Here is a 17738-nt window from a genome sequence, read left to right on the forward strand (position 1 = left end):
AGCCCTAACCCTGGGCCCTGACCCTGAAACAACCCTAACCCTGGGCCCTGACCCTGAAACAACCCTAACCCTGGGCCTTGACCCTGAAACAACCCTAACCCTGGGCCCTCACCCTGAAACAACCCTAACACTGGGCCCTGAGCCTAAAACAACCCTAACCCTGGGCCCTGAGCCTAAAACACTTACCCTGGGCCCTGACCCTAAAACAACCCTAACCCTGGGCCCCGAGCCTAAAACCCTAACCCTGGGCCCTGGCCCTGAGCCTAAAACCCTAACCCTGGGCCCTGGCCCTGAGCCTAAAACCCTATCCCTGGGCCCTGCCCCTGAGCCTAAAACCCTAACACTGGGCCCTGGCCCTGAGCCTAAAACCCTATCCCTGGGCCATGCCCCTGAGCCCAAAACCCTAACCCTGGGCCCTGGCCCTGAGCCTAAAACCCTAACCCTGGGCCCTGGCCCTGAGCCTTAAACCTTAACCCTGGGCCCTGACCCTGGGCCTAAAACCCTAACCTTGGGCTCTGGCCCTGAACCTGAAACACCAAACCTGGGCCCTGGCCATGAGACTAAAACCCTAACCCTGGGCCCTGGCCCTGAGCCTAAAACCCTAACCCTGGGCCCTAACCCTAAAACAACCCTAACCCTGGACCATGACCCTAAAACAACCCTAACCCTGGGCCCTGACCCTAAAACAACCCTAACCCTGGGCCCTGACCCTAAAACAACCCTAACCCTGGGCCCTGACCCTAAAACAACCCTAACCCTGAGCCCTGGCCCTGAGCCTAAAACTCTAACCCTGGGCCCTGGCCCTGAGCCTAAAACCCTATCCCTGGGCCCTGCCCCTGACACTAAAACCCTAACCCTGGGCCCTGGCCCTGAACCTAAAACCCTAACCCTGGGCCTTGGCCCTGAGCCTAAAACCCTACCCCTGGGCCCTGGCCCTGATCCTAAAACCCTAAACCTGGGCCCTGGCCCTGAGCCTACAACCCTATCCCTGGGCCCGGGCCCTGAGCCAAAAACCCTAACCCTGGGCCCTGACGCTAAAAAAATCCTAACCCTGGGCCCTGACCCTAAAACAACCCGAACCCTGGGCCCTGGCCCTGACCCTAAAACACCGCTAACCCTGGGCCCCGGCCATGACCCTGAAACATCCCTAATCCTGGGCCCTGGCCCTGACCCTGAAACACCCCTAGCCCTGGGCCCTGGCCCTGACCCTAAAACACCCCTAACCCTGGGCCCTGGCCCTCACCCTAAAACATCCCTAACCCTGGGCCCTGGCCCTGAGCCTAAAATCCTAACCCTGGGCCCTGGACCTGAGCCTAAAACCCTAACCCTGGGCGCTGACCCTACAACAACCCTAACTTTGGGCCCTGGCCCTCACCCTAAAACACCCCTAGCCCTGGGCCCTGGCCCTGACCGTAAAACAACCCTAACCCTGGGCCCTGGCCCTGACCCTAAAACAACCCTAACCATGGGCCCTGGCCCTGAGCCTAAAACCCTAACCCTGGGCCCTGGCCCTGAGCCTAAAACCCTGACACTGGGCCCTAACCCTAAAACAACCATAACCCTGGGCCCTAACCCTAAAACAACCCTAACCCTTGGCTCTGACCCTAAAACAACCCCAACCCTGGGCCCTGACCCTAAAACAACCCTAACCCTGGGCACTGACCCTAAAACAACCATAAACCTGGGCCCTGGCCCTGACCCTAATACAACCCTAACCCTGGTCCCTGACCCTAAAACAACCCTAACCCAGGGCCCTGACCCTAAAACAACCCTAACCCTGGGCCCTGACCCTAAAACAAACCTAACCCTGGGCCCTGACCCTAAAACAACCCTAACCCTGGACCCTGAACCTAAAACAACCCTAACCCTGGGCCCTGTCCCTAAAACAACCCTAACCCTGGGCCCTGACCCTAAAACACCCTATCCCTGGGCCCTGACCCTAAAACAACCCTAACCCTGGGCCCTGACCCTAAAACAACAGTAACCCAGGGCCCTGACCCTAAAACAACCCTAACCCAGGGCCCTGACCCTAAAACAAGCCTAACCCTGGGCCCCGACCCTATAACAACCGTAACTCTGGGCCGGGACCCTAAAACAAGCCTAACCCTGGGCCCTGACCCTAAAACAACCCTAACCCTGGGCCGTGACCCTGAAACAACACTAACCCTGGGCCGTGACACTGAAAGAACCCTAACCCTGGGCCCTGACACTGAAACAACCCTAACCCTGGGCCCTGACCCTAAAACAACCCTAACCCTGGGCCCTGACCCTAAAACCCTATCCCTGGGCCCTGGCCCTGAGCCTAAAACCCTAACCCTGGGCCCTGGCCCTGACCCTAAAACACCGCTAACCCTGGGCCCTGGCCATGACCCTGAAACATCCCTAACCCTGGGCCCTGGCCCTGACCCTGAAACACCCCTAGCCCTGGGCCCTGGCCCTGACCCTCAAACACCCCTAACCCTGGGCCCTGGCCCTGACCCTAAAACATCCCTAACCCTGGGCCCTGGCCCTGAGCCTAAAATCCTAACCCTGGGCCCTGGACCTGAGCCTAAAACCCTAACCCTGGGCGCTGACCCTACAACAACCCTAACTTTGGGCCCTGGCCCTAACCCTAAAACACCCCTAGCCCTGGGCCCTGGCCCTGACCGTAAAACAACCCTAACCCTGGGCCCTGGCCCTGACCCTAAAACATCCCTAACCCTGGGCCCTGTCCCTAAAACAACCCTAACCCTGGGCCCTGACCCTAAAACACCCTAACCCTGGGCCCTGACCCTAAAACAACCCTAACCCTGGGCCCTGACCCTGTGCCTAAAACCCTAACCTTGGGCTCTGGCCCTGAACCTGAAACCCCAAACCTGGGCCCTGGCCATGAGCCTAAAACCCTAACCCTGGGCCCTGGCCCTGAGCCTAAAACCGTAACCGTGGGCCCCAACCCTAAAACAACCCTAACCCTAGACCCTGACCCTAAAACAACCATAACCCTGGGCCCTGACCCTAAAACAACCCTAACCCTGGGCCCTGACACTAAAACAACCCTAACCCTGGGCCCTGGCCCAGAGGCTAAAACTCTAATCCTGGGCCCTGGCCCAGAGCCTAAAACTCTAACCCTGGGCCCTGGCCCTGAGCCTAAAACCCTATCCCTGGGCCTTGCCCCTTAGCCTAAAACCCTAACCCTTGGCCCTGGCCCTGAGCCTAAAACCCTAACCCTGGGCCCTGGCCCGCAGCCTAAAACCCTACCCCTGGGCCCTGGCCCTGATCCTAAAACCCTAAACGTGGGCCCTGGCCCTGAGCCTAAAATCCTATCCCTGGTCCCTGGCCCTGAGCCTAAAACCCTAACCCTGGGCCCTGACCCTAAAACAATCCTAACCCTGGGCCATGACCCTAAAACAATCCTAACCCTGGGCCCTGGCCCTGACCCTAAAACACCGCTAAACCTGGGCCCTGGCCCTGACCCTGAAACATCCCTAACCCTGGGCCCTGGCCCTGACCCTAAAACACCCCTAGCCCTGGGCCCTGGCCCTGACCCTAAAACAACCCTAACCCTGGGCCCTGGCCCTGACCCTAAAACAACCCTAACCATGGGCCCTGGCCCTGAGCCTAAAACCCTAACCCTGGGCCCTGGCCCTGAGCCAAAAACCCTAATCTTGGGCTCTGGCCCTGAGCCTGAAACCCCAACCCTAGGCCCTGGCCCTGAGCCTAAAACCCTAACCCTGGACCCTGGCCCTGAGCCTAAAACCCTAACCCTGGGCACTAACCCTAAAACAACCATAACCCTGGGCCCTGACCCTAAAACAACCCTAACCCTTGGCCCTGACCCTAAAACAACCCTAACCCTTGGCCCTGACCCTAAAACAACCTTAACCCTGGACCCTGACCCTAAAACAACCATAACCCTGGGCCCTGGCCCTGACCCTTAAACAACCCTAAACCTGGGCCCTGGCCCTCAGCCTAAAACCATAACCCTGGGCCCTGGACCTGAGCCTAAAACACTAAACCTGGGCCCTGACCCTAAAACAACCCTAACTTTGGGCCCTGGCCCTGCCTGACCCTAAAACAACCCTAACACTGGGTCCTGGACTTGACCCTAATACAACGCTAACCCTGGGCCCTGGCCCTGACCCTAAAGCAACCCTAACCCTGGGCCCTGGCCCTGAGCCTAAAACCCTAACCCTGGGTCCTGGACCTGAGTCTAAAACCCTAACCATGGGCCCTGACCCTAAAAGAACCCTAACTTTGGGCCCTGGCCCTGACCCTAAACAACCTTAACCCTGGGCCCTGGCCCTGACCCTGACCCTAAAACAACCCTAAACCTGGGCCCTGGCCCTGACCCGAAAACAACCCTCACCCTGGGCCCTGACCCTAAAACAACCCTAACCTTGGACCCTGACCCTAAAACAACCCTAACCCTGGGCCCTGACCCTAAAACAACCCTAACCCTGGGACCTGAACCTAAAACAACCCTAACCCTGGACCCTGACCCTAAAACAACCCTAACCCTGGGCCCTGGCCCTGACACTAAAACAACCCTAACCCTGGGCCCTGACCCTAAAACAACCCTAACCCTGGGCCCTGACCCTAACACAATCGTAACCCAGGGCCCTGACCATAAAACAACCCTAACCCTGGGCCCTGGCCCTGACCCTAAAACAACGCTAACCCTGGGCCCTGGACCTGACGCTATAACAACCCTAACCCTGGGGCCTGACCCTATAACAACCCTAACCCTGGGCCCTGACCCTAAAGCCCTAACCCTGGGCCCCGGGCCCTGGTCCTAAAGCCCTAACCCTGGGCCCCGGGCCCTGACCCTAAAGCCCTAACCCTGGGACCAGGGCCCTGACCCTAAAGCCCTAACCCTGTGCCCTGACCCTAAAACAACCGTAACCCAGGGACCTGACCCTAAAACAACCCTAACCCTGGGCCCTGACAGTAAAACAACCCTGCACCTGGGCCCTGACCCTAAAACAACCCCAACCCTGGGCCCTAACACTAAAACAACCCTAACCCTGGGCCCTGGGCCCTGACCCTAAAACCCTAACCCTGGGCCCTGGGCCCTGACCCTAAAACCCTAACCCTGGGCCCTGGGCCCTGGGCCCTGACCCTAAAACCCTAACCCTGGAACCTGACCCTAAAACCCTAACCCTGGGCTCTGGGCCCTGACCCTAAAACCCTAACCCTGGGCCCTGGGCCCTGACCCTAAAACCCAAACCCTGGGCCCTGGGCCCTGACCCTAAAACCCTAACCCTGGGCCCTGGGCCCTGACCCAAAATCCCTAACCCTGGGCCCTGGGCCCTGACGCTAAAACAACCCTAACCCTGGGCCCTGACCCTAAAACAACCCTAACCCTGGGCCCTGACCCTAAAACAACCCAAAGCCTGGGCCCTTACCCTAAAAAAACCCTAACCCTGGGCCCTGACCCTAAAACAACCCTAACCCTGGGCCATGACCCTAAAACAACCCTAACCCTGGGCCCTGGCCCTGACCCTAAAACAACCCTAACCCTGGGCCCTGGCCCTGACCCTAAAACAACCCTAACCCTGGGCACTGGCCTTGATCCTATAACAACCCTAACCCTGGGCCCTGGCCATGACCCTAAAACAACCCTAAACCTGGGCCCTGGCCCTGACCCTAAAACAACCCTAAACCTGGGCCCTGGCACTGAGCCTAAAACCCTAACCCTGGGCCCTGGACCTGAGCCTAAAACCCTAACCCTGGGCCCTGACCCTAAAACAACCCTAACTTTGGGACCTTTTCCTGACCCTAAAACACCCTTAGCCCTGGGCCCTGGCCCTGACACTAAAACAACCCTAACCCTGGGCCCTGGCCCTGACCCTAAAACAACGCTAACACTGGGCCCTGGCCCTGAGCCTAAAACACTAACCCTGGGCCCTGACCCTAAAACAACCCTAACTTTGGGCCCTGGCCCTGACCCTAAAACAACCCTAACCCTGGGCCCTGGCCCTGACCCTAAAACAACGCTAACCCTGGGCCCTGGCCCTGACCCTATAACAACCCTAACCCTGGGCCCTGACCCTATAACAACCCTACCCTGGGCCCTGACCCTAAAGCCCTAACCCTGGGCCCTGGGCCCTGACCCTAAAGCCCTAACCCTGGGCCCCGGGCCCTGGTCCTAAAGCCCTAACCCTGGGCCCCGGGCCCTGACCCTAAAGCCCTAACCCTGGGACCAGGGCCCTGACCCTAAAGCCCTAACCCTGTGCCCTGACCCTAAAACAACCATAACACTGGACCCTGGCCCTGAGCCTAAAACACTAAACCTGGGCCCTGGCCCTGAGCCTAAAACCCTAACCCTGGGCCCTGGCCCTGAGCCTAAAACCCTAACCCTGGGCCCTAGCCCTAAAAGAACCATAATCCTGGGCCCTGACCCTAAAACAACAATAATCCTGGGCCCTGACCCTAAAACAACCCTAACCCTGGGCCCTGACCCTAAAACAACCCTAACCCTGGCCCCTGACCCTAAAAGAACGATAATCCTGGGCCCCGGCACTGACCCTAAAGCAACCCTAACCCTGGGACCTGGCCATGACCCTAAAACTACCCTAACCCTGGGCCCTGGCCCTGACCCGAAAACAACCCTAAACCTGGGCCCTGGCCCTGAGCCTAAAACCCTAACCCTGGGCCCTGGACCTGAGTCCAAAACCCTAACCCTGGGCCCTGAACCTAAAACAACCCTAACTTTGGGCCCTGGCCCTGAACCTAAAACAACCCTAACCCTGGGCCCTGGCCCTGACACTAAAACAACCCTAACCCTGGGCCCTGACCCTAAAACAACCCTAACCCTGGGCCCTGACCCTAACACAATCGTAACCCAGGGCCCTGACCATAAAACAACCCTAACCCTGGGCCCTGGCCCTGACCCTAAAACAACGCTAACCCTGGGCCCTGGACCTGACGCTATAACAACCCTAACCCTGGGGCCTGACCCTATAACAACCCTAACCCTGGGCCCTGACCCTAAAGCCCTAACCCTGGGCCCCGGGCCCTGGTCCTAAAGCCCTAACCCTGGGCCCCGGGCCCTGACCCTAAAGCCCTAACCCTGGGACCAGGGCCCTGACCCTAAAGCCCTAACCCTGTGCCCTGACCCTAAAACAACCGTAACCCAGGGCCCTGACCCTAAAACAACCCTAACCCTGGGCCCTGACAGTAAAACAACCCTGCACCTGGGCCCTGACCCTAAAACAACCCCAACCCTGGGCCCTAACACTAAAACAACCCTAACCCTGGGCCCTGGGCCCTGACCCTAAAACCCTAACCCTGGGCCCTGGGCCCTGACCCTAAAACCCTAACCCTGGGCCCTGGGCCCTGACCCTAAAACCCTAACCCTGGAACCTGACCCTAAAACCCTAACCCTGGGCTCTGGGCCCTGACCCTAAAACCCTAACCCTGGGCCCTGGGCCCTGACCCTAAAACCCTAACCCTGGGCCCTGGGCCCTGACCCTAAAACCCTAACCCTGGGCCCTGGGCCCTGACCCAAAATCCCTAACCCTGGGCCCTGGGCCCTGACCCTAAAACCCTAACCCTGGGCCCTGACCCTAAAACAACCCTAACCCTGGGCCCTGACCCTAAAACAACCCTAAGCCTGGGCCCTTACCCTAAAAAAACCCTAACCCTGGGCCCTGACCCTAAAACAACCCTAACCCTGGGCCGTGACCCTAAAACAACCCTAACCCTGGGCCCTGGCCCTGACCCTAAAACAACCCTAACCCTGGGCACTGGCCTTGATCCTATAACAACCCTAACCCTGGGCCCTGGCCATGACCCTAAAACAACCCTAAACCTGGGCCCTGGCCCTGACCCTAAAACAACCCTAAACCTGGGCCCTGGCACTGAGCCTAAAACCCTAACCCTGGGCCCTGGACCTGAGCCTAAAACCCTAACCCTGGGCCCTGACCCTAAAACAACCCTAACTTTGGGACCTTTTCCTGACCCTAAAACACCCCTAGCCCTGGGCCCTGGCCCTGACCCTAAAACAACCCTAACCCTGGGCCCTGGCCCTGACCCTAAAACAACGCTAACACTGGGCCCTGGCCCTGAGCCTAAAACACTAACCCTGGGCCCTGACCCTAAAACAACCCTAGCCCTGGGCCCTGGCCCTGACCCTAAAACAACGCTAACACTGGGCCCTGGCCCTGAGCCTAAAACACTAACCCTGGGCCCTGACCCTAAAACAACCCTAACTTTGGGCCCTGGCCCTGACCCTAAAACAACCCTAACCCTGGGCCCTGGCCCTGACCCTAAAACAACGCTAACCCTGGGCCCTGGCCCTGACCCTATAACAACCCTAACCCTGGGCCCTGACCCTATAACAACCCTACCCTGGGCCCTGACCCTAAAGCCCTAACCCTGGGCCCTGGGCCCTGACCCTAAAGCCCTAACCCTGGGCCCCGGGCCCTGGTCCTAAAGCCCTAACCCTGGGCCCCGGGCCCTGACCCTAAAGCCCTAACCCTGGGACCAGGGCCCTGACCCTAAAGCCCTAACCCTGTGCCCTGACCCTAAAACAACCATAACACTGGACCCTGGCCCTGAGCCTAAAACACTAAACCTGGGCCCTGGCCCTGAGCCTAAAACCCTAACCCTGGGCCCTGGCCCTGAGCCTAAAACCCTAACCCTGGGCCCTAGCCCTAAAAGAACCATAATCCTGGGCCCTGACCCTAAAACAACAATAATCCTGGGCCCTGACCCTAAAACAACCCTAAACCTGGGCCCTGGCACTGAGCCTAAAACCCTAACCCTGGGCCCTGGACCTGAGCCTAAAACCCTAACCCTGGGCCCTGACCCTAAAACAACCCTAACTTTGGGACCTTTTCCTGACCCTAAAACACCCCTAGCCCTGGGCCCTGGCCCTGACCCTAAAACAACCCTAACCCTGGGCCCTGGCCCTGACCCTAAAACAACGCTAACACTGGGCCCTGGCCCTGAGCCTAAAACACTAACCCTGGGCCCTGACCCTAAAACAACCCTAGCCCTGGGCCCTGGCCCTGACCCTAAAACAACGCTAACACTGGGCCCTGGCCCTGAGCCTAAAACACTAACCCTGGGCCCTGACCCTAAAACAACCCTAACTTTGGGCCCTGGCCCTGACCCTAAAACAACCCTAACCCTGGGCCCTGGCCCTGACCCTAAAACAACGCTAACCCTGGGCCCTGGCCCTGACCCTATAACAACCCTAACCCTGGGCCCTGACCCTATAACAACCCTACCCTGGGCCCTGACCCTAAAGCCCTAACCCTGGGCCCTGGGCCCTGACCCTAAAGCCCTAACCCTGGGCCCCGGGCCCTGGTCCTAAAGCCCTAACCCTGGGCCCCGGGCCCTGACCCTAAAGCCCTAACCCTGGGACCAGGGCCCTGACCCTAAAGCCCTAACCCTGTGCCCTGACCCTAAAACAACCATAACACTGGACCCTGGCCCTGAGCCTAAAACACTAAACCTGGGCCCTGGCCCTGAGCCTAAAACCCTAACCCTGGGCCCTGGCCCTGAGCCTAAAACCCTAACCCTGGGCCCTAGCCCTAAAAGAACCATAATCCTGTGCCCTGACCCTAAAACAACAATAATCCTGGGCCCTGACCCTAAAACAACCCTAACCCTGGCCCCTGACCCTAAAAGAACGATAATCCTGGGCCCCGGCACTGACCCTATAACAACCCTAACCCTGGGCCCTGACCCTAAAACAACCCTAACCCTGGGCCCTGACCCTGAAACAACCCTAACCCTGGGCCCTGACCCTGAAACAACCCTAACCCTGGGCCCTGACCCTGAAACAACCCTAACCCTGGGCCCTGACCCTGAAAAAACCCTAACCCTGGGCCCTGACCCTGAAACAACCCTAACCCTGGGCCCTGACCCTAAAACCCTAACCCTGGGCCCTGGCCCCGAGCATAAAACCCTAACCCTGGGCCCTGGCCCAAGTAGTAATGAGGTCTGTTGGGCAAAATTCCATATAAGCATAGTATAAATTAATAAAGCAAATCGTGATAAATTAGTACGATTGACTTTCTGGAGTTTCTGACAATAAAAGTAAGGAAAATGCAGAACACAAAGACAGAGAGTAAAAAGAGAAATTAGGAAAGCATTCTACATGTTTAATAGGAAGACGCTGGCCGTATTCGTGCAGCGGCAGTATGTCGTGACATGACATACTTTGGAGAGAAGTTAACAGATGAGGAAGTTGATAAAAATCATCAGAGAAGCAAGATACTGGTAGCGACACTCAAGGAAACCACGAAATTTCCATAACTTATGTCAGCAAAGTGGGAATATTGTACAGTGTGTGTTGAAGTTCCTATACAACATTGTTTATCTGCCGTTTGTTTGTTTGTAAGGAATGTATATACTAAAAGTTCTTCTTGCTGTCAAAAGAATATGTGTGAATAAGTCGTTTTAACTTATTCTTCTGTTTTTCTTTTATCTTCCTGCCATCATCCCACAGCCTTACTTTAGAAATTTTTTCTTTAGAAAATTGAACAAGTGCCCCTTGTGGTGGCACATACCTCGAGGATGGGAGGCAGGGGTGGAAGGGTCACTTGAGGCCATTAGTTTGACACCAGCCTGGCCAACAAAGTGAGACCCCATGTCTGCAAAACAATTTAAAGATTAGCCAAGTATCGTCATGTATACCTACAGTCCCAGCTACCTCAACTTACGGAGAAAGTTCAGGGCCTGGAGAGAAGGCTGGGAGGCAGGAGCTGGGTCTAAAGAGGCCATTGTAACGATGGAGCTGTGCCTGTGGAGGCTGTTGTGAGGCAGTAGGCTCATCTGCGGAGACTGCCGTGAGGTAGGGTATGGGCCTCAATAGGCCATTGTGAGTCATGAGCTTGGTCTGTAGAGGCTGACTGGAGAGAGTTCTGGGCCTGGCGAGGCTGCCGGGAGGTAGGAGCTGGGCCAAAAGATTTAAGCACATTTACATTTATTAGGCACTTCATTTCCAGTATTACACTGGAATATATAATAAAATCATTATAGAACTCACCATAATGTAGAATCAGTGGGCGTGTTAAGCTTGTTTTCCTGAAACTGGATGGTCCCACCTGAGCGTGATGGGAGAAAGTGACAGATCAATAGGTATTAGATTCTCATAAGAACAGCGCAACCTAGATCCCTCACATGCACGGTTCACAACAGGGTGCGTTCTCCTATGAGAATCTAATGCTGCTGCTCATCTGAGAAGGTGGAGCTCAGGCGGGAATGTGAGCAAAGGGGAGTGGCTGTAAATACAGACGAAGCTTCCCTCACTCCCTCACTCGACACCACTCACCTGCTGTGTGGCTCCTTACGGCTCCATGGCTCAGGGGTTGGGGACCCCTGCTCAAGTGCATCCAAAGCGACCCTTCCCACACAAGTCTTCATAGTAGTCAAGGGCAGCAACCACTTAGCCCCCAAGGCATGTGCCTCAGCTGGCATTTCGTCACAATCAACAGTAAGTGGTAGCTTGAGTCACTGTGAGGTCACTTCCTGGAAATCACCCTAACCCTGGGCCCTGACCCTAAAACCCTAACCCTGGGCCATGACCCTAAAACCCTAACCCTGGGTCCTGACCCTAAAACCCTAACCCTGGGCCCTGACCCTAAAACCCTAACCCTGGGCCCTGACCCTAAAAACCTAACCCTGGGCCCAGGCCCGGACCCTAAAACCCTAACCCTGGGCCCTGGCCCTGAGCCTAAAACCCTAACCCTGGGCCCTGGCCCTGACCCTAAAACCCTAACCCTGGGCCCAGGCCCTGACCCTAAAACCCTAACCCTGGGCACTGGCCCTAAACCTAAAACCCTAACCCTGGGCCCTGGACCTGACCCTAAAACCCTAACCCTGGGCCCTGGCACTGATCCTAAAACCCTAACCCTGGGCCCTGGCCCTGAGCCTAAAACCCTAACCCTGGGCCCTGGCCCTGACCCTAAAACCCTAACCCTGGGCCCTGGCCCCGAGCATAAAACCCTAACCCTGGGCCCTGGCCCTGAGCCTAAAACCCTAACCCTGGGCCCTGGACCTGACCCTAAAACCCAAACCCTGGGCCCTGGCCCTGAGCCTAAAACCCTAACCCTGGGCCCTGGCCCTGAGCCTAAAACCCTAACCCTGGGCCCTGGCCCTGAGCCTAAAACCCTAACCCTGGGCCCTGACCCTAAAACAACCCTAACTTTGGGCCCTGGCCCTGACCCTAAAACAACCCTAACCCTGGGCCCTGGCCCAAATTGTAATGAGGTCTGTTGGGCAAAATTCCATATAAGCATATTATAAATTAATAAAGCAAATCTTGATAAATTAGTACGATTGACTTTCTGGAGTTTCTGACAATAAAAGTAAGGAAAATGCAGAACACAAAGACAGAGAGTAAAAAGAGAAATTAGGAAAGCATTCTACATGTTTAATAGGAAGACACTGGCCGTGTTCATGCAGCGGCAGTATGTCGTGACATGACATACTTTGGAGAGAAGTTAACAGATGAGGAAGTTGATAAAAATCATCAGAGAAGCAAGATACTGGTAGCGACACTCAAGGAAACCACGAAATTTCCATAACTTATGTCAGCAAAGTGGGAATATTGTACAGTGTGTGTTGAAGTTCCTATACAACATTGTTTATCTGCCGTTTGTTTGTTTGTAAGGAATGTATATACTAACAGTTCTTCTTGCTGTCAAAAGAATATGTGTGAATAAGTCATTTTAACTTATTCTTCTGTTTTTCTTTTATCTTCCTGCCATCATCCCACAGCCTTACTTTAGAAATTTTTTCTTTAGAAAATTGAACAAGTGCCCCTTGTGGTGGCACATACCTCGAGGATGGGAGGCAGGGGTGGAAGGGTCACTTGAGGCCATTAGTTTGACACCAGCCTGGCCAACAAAGTGAGACCCCATGTCTGCAAAACAATTTAAAGATTAGCCAAGTATCGTCATGTATACCTACAGTCCCAGCTACCTCAACTTACGGAGAAAGTTCAGGGCCTGGAGAGAAGGCTGGGAGGCAGGGGCTGGGTCTAAAGAGGCCATTGTAACGATGGAGCTGTGCCTGTGGAGGCTGTTGTGAGGCAGGAGGCTCATCTGCGGAGACTGCCGTGAGGTAGGGTATGGGCCTCAATAGGCCATTGTGAGTCATGAGCTTGGTCTGTAGAGGCTGACTGGAGAGAGTTCTGGGCCTGGCGAGGCTGCCGGGAGGTAGGAGCTGGGCCAAAAGATTTAAGCACATTTACGTTTATTAGGCACTTCATTTCCATTATTACACTGTAATATATAATAAAATAATTATAGAACTCACCATAATGTAGAATCAGTGGGCGTGTCAAGCTCGTCTTCCTGAAACTGGATGGTCCCACCTGAGCGTGATGGGAGAAAGTGACAGATCAATAGGTATTAGATTCTCATAAGGACAGCGCAACCTAGATCCCTCACATGCACGGTTCACAGCAGGGTGCGTTCTCCTATGAGAATCTAATGCTGCTGCTCATCTGAGAAGGTGGAGCTCAGGCGGGAATGTGAGCAAAGGGGAGTGGCTGTAAATACAGACGAAGCTTCCCTCACTCCCTCACTCGACACCACTCACCTCCTGCTCTGTGGCTCCTTACGGCTCCATGGCTCAGGGGTTGGGGACCCCTGCTCAAGTGCATCCAAAGCGACCCTACCCACACCAGTCTTCATAGTGGTCAAGGGCAGCAACCACTTAGCTCCCAAGGCATGTGCCTCAGCTGGCATTTCGTCACAATCAACAGTAAGTGGTAGCTTGAGTCATTGTGAGGTCACTTCCTGGAAATCACCAGCATCCCATTTCCCACTGGCAAAGAGCTCAGCACTGCCCCCTGGGAAACCAAACCTATGCCCAAATCCCATCTGTGTGGGTTTATCTCCTGGGACCCTTCCTAACATATTAGTCAGAGTCCAATCAGGAAGCATAAACCACTCAAAAGTTTAAAGTGGTAAAATTTAATACGGAGAATTATTCATTATAACAGGTGAACAGCATAATGAGAGATTGGCTAGCACAAAGTAAAGAGAACTCTAGAGAATACAGGACTAGCCCAGGCCAGGCATGGTGGCTCATGCCTGAAATTCCAGCAATTTGAGAAGCTAATGCACGAGGATTGCTTAAGGCCAGGAGCTGGAGACCGGTCTGGACAACACAGTGAGACCCTGTCTCTATCCAAAAAAAAGAAAAAAGTTAGCTGGGAGTGGTGGTGCACACTTGTAGTCCCAGCTACTCGGAATGCTGAAGTTTGAGCCTGGGAGGTCAAGGCTGCAGCAAGGCATGATTATGCCACTACAGTCCAGCCTGGTGACAGAGCAAGACCCTGTCTCAAAGAACAAAACAACAAAAACCATTTACAGACAGAAAAGAAATAGAGCCAATAAGCTGAGGAAAGATGTTGAAATGTGACAAGTAAAGTAACATGAGGTCTTTTGTCTATTTAAAATAATCAAACAAAAAATGACTTACTAAATTATAATACCCTGTGCTGGCAAAGGTGCAGTGAAATGGGCACTTTCTTATACTATGAGGGGTGTTTACATTGTGTATAAGCCTTCCCGGGTAAAGCCTGTCAATTTTTTAAAATAATGGAGACAGGGTCTCACCATACTGCCATACTGCCTCCTCCAACTCTTGGCCTCAAGCAATCCTCCTCTCTTAGCCTCCCAAAGTGCTAAGAGTATAGCTGGGAGGCACCCAAAACCCTGTCAATTTACATCAAGGGTAATGAGAATGTCCATTCACCATGACTCACAGTAATCTTACTTCTGGGGAGACAATTCAATCTAAACAAAAGGTCATCTGCACACACACAGTAAAAATCTGGGAGTAACTGAAGACAGAGTTGGTAAGTGAAATAAGAAACAGTTCTAAGAAATTAAACCATGGTATCAATAGGCACCTGGTATAAAAGGTCAGTTGATGTTAGCTGCTACTTTTTTGTTGTTTTGAGACAGGGTCTCACTCTGTCACCCAGGCTGCAGTGCAGAGGCCTGATCATGACTCACTGCAGTCTCAGCCTCCCTGGGCTCAAGTGATCCTCCCACCTCAGCCTCCCAAGTAGCTGGGACTACAGGAACGTGCCACCACACTAGGCTAATTCGTGTATTTTTCTGTAGGGATGGTGACTCCCCCTTTGTTTCCAAGGCCTATCGCAAACTCTTGGCCTCAAGCCATCCTCCTGCCTCAGCCTCCCAAAGTGTTGCGATTACCAGTGTGAGCCACCACACCTGGCCAGCTGCTACTTTTAGCAATATTATTATTATTATTCCGCTCAATTAAAAATTGTTATTTTCAAGGCTATGCAACAGTATGTATCCTACAGCGTAATTGTAAAAACATATACAGTCGTCGTCCCTCAGTATACAGAATTAGTTCCAGCCCCCCATCTCTGCATATACCAAAATCCATGCTTACTCACGTTTCGCTGTCACCCCTCTGGAATCCACGTATACGAAAATTCCAAATATTAGTTGGGCATAGTGGCAAGCACCTGTAGTCTCAGCCACGTGGGAGGTTGAGATGGGAGGATCGCTTCAGCCTGGAAGGTTGAGGCTGCAGTCAGCTGCGATAGCACTACTACCCTCCAGCCTTGGACAACAGAGAGAGACCCTGTCTCAGAAAAAAAAAACAAAATAAAACAGGTTAGAAATTGTAATGAGGTCTGTTGGGCAAAATTCCATATAAGCAAAGTATAAATTAATAAAGCAAATCGTGATAAATTAGTACGACTGACTTTCTGGAGTTTCTGACAACAAAAGTAAGGAAAATGCAGAACACAAAGACAGAGAGTAAAAAGAGAAATTAGGAAAGCATTCTACATGTTTAATAGGAAGACACTGGTCGTGTTCGTGCAGCGGCAGTATGTCGTGACATGACATACCTTGGAGAGAAGTTAACAGATGAGGAAGTTGATAAAAATCAGAGAAGCAAAACACTGGTAGCGACACTCAAGTAAACCACGAAATTTCCATAACTTATGTCAGCAAAGTGGGAATATTGTACAGTGTGTGTTGAAGTTCCTATACAACATTGTTTATCTGCCGTTTGTTTGTTTGTAAGCAATGTATATACTAACAGTTCTTCTTGCTGTCAAAAGAATATGTGTGAATAAGTCATTTTAACTTATTCTTCTGTTTTTCTTTTATCTTCCTGCCATCATCCCACAGCCTTACTTTAGAAATTTTTTCTTTAGAAAATTGAACAAGTGCTCCTTGTGGTGGCACATACCTCGAGGATGGGAGGCAGGGGTGGAAGGGTCACTTGAGGCCATTAGTTTGACACCAGCCTGGCCAACAAAGTGAGACCCCATGTCTGCAAAACAATTTAAAAATTAGCCAAGTATCGTCATGTATACCTACAGTCCTAGCTACTCAGGAGGCTCAGGTTGGAGTACCCTTAGCCCAGGAGTTCAAGGCTGCAGTGAGCTGTGATAGCACTACTGTACTCAAGCCTGGGTGACAGGGTGAGACCCCATCTCCTAAAATAAAAAACAAAGAAAAAAAGTAGTTCAAGTAGCAAGCTGTGTGTGGCTTAGTCTGAATATTTGTAAACTAGAAATTCTCAATCTTTTGGGGTCTAACATCCCTTTACCTTTTTTAACTTTATTGAAGATCTCTACGACTATTTCTTTCTGTAGATAATTATATTAAAACTAGAAAATAAGACCCAAATTTTTAAATATTATTCATCACATATTAAAGCCATTACATGTTGATATAAGATTTTAAAAATATTTAATATTCATTACATATTAATAATAAAACCATTACATGTTGATATAATACTTTTTTTTCTTTGAGACAAAGTCTTGTTCTTTTGCCGAGGCTGGAGTGAAGTGGCTCAATCTCAGCTCATTGCAACCTCCGCCCCGCAGGTTCGAGTGATTCTCCTACCTCAGCCTCCCAAGTAGCTGGGATTACAGGAGTCCACTACCATGTGCAGCTAATTATTGTATTTTCTTTGTAGAGAAGGAGTTTCACCATGTTGGCAAGGCTGGTCTTGAACTCTTGACCTCAGGTGATCCACCCGCCTGGGTCTCCCTAATTGCTGGGATTACAGGTGTGAGCCACCGCGCCCACCCCGATTAATGTATGTTTTAAAACCCTGATTAGTCAGGCAACAACACCGGGCAGGGGTCTCCTCATTCCCAGCGACGCAAACCCCACTGCACGGCTGAGGGGTTGCAAGGGCTGCAGAGCCAAAAGGCTCTGACTTGAGATATTATTTTACTTGTATTTTTATTTGTATTGGGAGACAGGTACTGCTCTGTCACCCAGACTGGAGTGCAGCTGTGCATTTACAGCTCGCTGCAGCCTCGACCTCCTGGGCTCAAGCCATCTTCCTGCCTCAGTTCCCCAGTAGCTGCTAGTACAGTTGAGTGTCACCATGCCTGGTTATTTTTTTAACTTTTTTGTAGAGTGAGGGTTCTTGCTATGTTGCCCAAGCTGGCCTCAAACTCCTGACCTCAAGAGATCTGCCCACTTCAGCCTCCTGAGTAGCTGAAACTACAAGTACACATCACCATGCCTAGCTACATTTATTTAATGTTGAAAAATATTTTTGTAAAGAGCAGATCTTGCTGTGTTGTCCAGGCTGGTCTTGAACACCTGCCCTTAAAAGATACTCGCACCTCTGCTTACCAAAGAGCTGGGACTACAGGCATGAGCCATTGCAATGAGCCTGAAGAGATTTCTTTAATCTAGCATCCCATACTTGGTAGGATTGGGAAAGGCAGTAGTGTTTTTTAAAATTACTTAATAATTTCAGTAACAATCAAA

The 17738-nt window shown here is 53.0% G+C and overlaps 1 protein-coding gene across 37 annotated transcripts in view; it reads right to left on the reverse strand.

Moving 5' to 3' along the window:
• The window catches only part of LOC129525065 (rho guanine nucleotide exchange factor 7-like), a 241280-nt gene that overhangs the window by 141507 nt on the left and 82035 nt on the right, over positions 1 to 17738 (reverse strand). For 29 of the 37 annotated variants that reach the window (XR_010135131.1, XR_010135129.1, XR_010135130.1 and 26 more), the window contains 5 exons: positions 15380 to 15570; positions 13255 to 13312; positions 12929 to 13161; positions 10982 to 11039; positions 10656 to 10888 (listed from right to left, as the gene is read on the reverse strand). The gene's annotated coding sequence lies outside the window, so the exon portion shown is untranslated. The other 8 variants (XM_063709821.1, XM_063709830.1, XR_010135134.1 and 5 more) reach the window with 6 other exon arrangements.

Source organism: Gorilla gorilla, chromosome 8 (assembly GCF_029281585.2).
Source record: "Gorilla gorilla gorilla isolate KB3781 chromosome 8, NHGRI_mGorGor1-v2.1_pri, whole genome shotgun sequence".
Taxonomy (NCBI): Eukaryota; Metazoa; Chordata; class Mammalia; order Primates; family Hominidae; genus Gorilla; species Gorilla gorilla.